Genomic DNA, 3,331 nt, shown 5'->3' with positions numbered 1-3,331 from the left:
TACTTTTCTTTTTGCTGAAAAATAACCCGTTTAAAACCAATCTGAACCATATCAGATAGTGCAACTAAATTTTGTAAATAGTGTTTTCCATTTTTAAGGGTTTCGTTTGAAATTAACTATTTTTTCGGATCCTTTCCGTTAGCTTTTAACTTAAAAGTACTGTATGTTTACTAGCACATCAAGTGAATTATATAAAAATGTATAAATTTCTAACCTGTGACGACATCGTACAGTTCCATTTTATTTTACCTTCAATTAAAAACACTAAATCTTCTCTTTCCACTAGTTGTGATCTATTATGGTTCAGGAGTTTGGGGATTGAGTATTAATTATGTTGAAAGAAATTGTGTGAAAATATATTAAGATTTGTGAATAGATGATTTTTCTTTCAATATTGTTTGTAATCATATTTTGATTTTATCTAATGATTTTTAATGCTCTTTTCTTATATTAAATTCTTTAATGAATACATTTGAAAGAATTTGAAAACTTATAACTGTCTGTGAGAATATTGACTTTTGGTATTCTTTTTGGACTCGTCGCTGTTAATCGCTGTGGGGGCGATATTATGACACTGTACGCTCTCTTTAAACATAGGGTTAACTCCTTGGGATATATAAATTAATTTCTCAATATTTATCGCTATATTCATATAACTAGTTACCGAAATGGGTTAATATTTCTTCCATTCTCATCAAATAATCGGGACTAAATAACGACCATTAAAATATTTTTCACTCCGCGCGGGTGTTTGTCAGTGTTAGGCTATGGGAGTTTAAGCACATATTATCCGCTATGAGAGCTTGAGCACATATTCAGTCACTGTCCGGTTCTTTTCAGACATAGCGTTACCTTCTTGGGAGATTTGAACATGGAGGAATTGGCAGAACACAGTTGACCAAACATCAATTGGAAACCAGATAGTTCCGGTAGAGGGTATTGAGAAAATGCGAGAAAAATTTTCTCTATGATATCACAAATGGCTTTTCGTAATACCTTTTATATAAGGATTGCATAAATGATAAACTAATAATAATAAGAAGAAATGTTTTTAAATTTAAGCGAAAAAAATATGGTTAAAATGATGTAATGATGGACCTGTTAAATAAATTCAATTGGAACTAAAATTGGTCACTAACAATAATGCGTAATAAACCTATTCAATGTCAATTGTAACAAATTTCTGTTTATCAATAAGATTGAGAGTAACAACTCTATTGTTGTTGTTGTGGCCCAATAAGGAGAAACCTTTTTAGTTTAGATTCCTCATTAATATGTAATGAATATTGAGCGGAAGCTCGAGCACGAATGGCATCAAAACGTAGAATATATTGCTATTGGTCTTCCAACTGCTCTTTGAAGAACTTTATCGAGGTCTATGATTTTGGTGCAAAATTTATTTCGTGAAATTTATTTATTATAGACCAGGCCTGTCCACATCAGATGAGATCGCGGGTCAATACAAATACATACGATCATAGTTGTTTTCGACAAAAATAAAAATACGGTTATAATGTTAATTTTATTTTTATTAATTCATCAATTTAAATTAATTTGTTTGGTAAACCATAAAATAATGTAGTTTTTCCATTACATCAAAAGAAAATTTGGGTAATTGTAGTAGATTAAAAACATACCACGGGACGCACAAACATTAGCTGCGGGCCGCATGTATTCCGCGGGCCGTGCTTTGGACAGCCCTGCTATATACCATATGTGTTCCATACTAAAAACTTTTTGATTTGTTGCAGTTTTTATTGAAATATAGTGCTGTTTTTCCATACGATTCAAGAGTTTCTTATTATTCAATAATATTGTATTAATTATTTACCTTATTAGCAAATTTTATAATTCCAGATGCTGAAATGATTTCAATTACATAGAAATGTGTTGTATTGATACAAGAGCAATTATAATTTCTATTGTAAAATTCTTTAACGTTAAATAAATTTAAATAAAATAATTAATTACTGATTGAAAAACAATTGTAAACAAAATAAAATTATAAATAATTAAAATTTCAAATGCATTGTAAGGAAAATAAAAATTTCTGATGCCTTTAAATTTTTTTGCAATAGCTTCGGTGTTTGTTGTTGGAATTTAAATTTTTAATTGCTTTGTTGCAATATTTTTCATACTTGTTCATGTAATGAATATTTTATTATATTTAATTCATTTACTCATTTTTTTACATTATTTTGAATTTCATAGAAACATAGACTAGACGTAAAATGCGATTAAATACTCTGCCTGCACTCCTAGTCTTTTGTGTGAATTTCTATTGGAATTTATTGCAAATGCGCTTGCAAAATCTGATGATTTTGGGGTAATTTTGGGTCATCGGTTTTACTAAATTCTTCACAATTTCGAAATATTGTTCGGCTCAGTGGTTTTGTGGGTTAGCTATTATCGTCTGCTGTCATACTTTATGCCTACACCCACTTTGAACTATAAGCACAACCATAATGAATGCGTCTAGTATTTAGTGAACATTTCGTAATGAAATAGTTAAGTGAAGTGGAGTGCATTTTATAAATCGAGACGACTGAATAGAATTTTCCAACACAAATACTTACACACTATCTACTCGTTTTAACAAGAGTCAGGAACACATCATCAATCATATTCACACTGACATATAAGTTACATCTGTAAACTATATTATAAATTCCTTCATGTCGATGCAATGGTGCATTAGAGTCTCCGTGTGTATGTATGGGTGGATATGCTAGTATTATGACTATGACTTTGTTTTTGTGTATCTTAAAGTTTGTTTAAACAAACTTGACTGCGAGAAGAAGAAAAATTCTTTATAAACAAAAGTCTCTTTGTTTTTGTATTTTCTGCTGCTTTTGAGTGGAGTTTCCTTGCGGTTCTAGCATGGAACAGATATCTTTTTTAATGGGAATACATAATTTTTATTTCATATCAATGCTTATTCATTAATTTTGTTATTCTTCTGCTATTCAGTCATTCATAAATTTACTTGATTATAAACTTTTTCATTTCAATTCTGTCATAGCAGTTTGTCATATTATTCTTGGTATTCATTTTGGTATACAAATCGCGGTATCAGTTGAAATTAAACAAAACTTTCATACATACTTCAGCAAAAAGTTCCCAACTTGCACTTAACGCATTTAGGTTGCTGTGTAATGCACCGATGGATGGTATGTCTCATTAAAAATTCTCCAAAATCTGTGGTGTAAATAAATGATGTTAATGTTGACGTAAGTGATAATATTTATGCAACTTAATCATCGTTTTGCTTCAAGTAGCTTCCTCTGTGTCTCATAAATACAGTCATAAACATAAAGTGTGTTGATTCTTT

This window comes from Teleopsis dalmanni, chromosome 2, assembly GCF_002237135.1.
Source record: "Teleopsis dalmanni isolate 2A chromosome 2, ASM223713v2, whole genome shotgun sequence".
Lineage (NCBI taxonomy): Eukaryota > Metazoa > Arthropoda > Insecta > Diptera > Diopsidae > Teleopsis > Teleopsis dalmanni.
The sequence above is the reverse complement of the archived record's forward strand: the minus strand, read 5'-3'. Positions refer to the sequence as shown.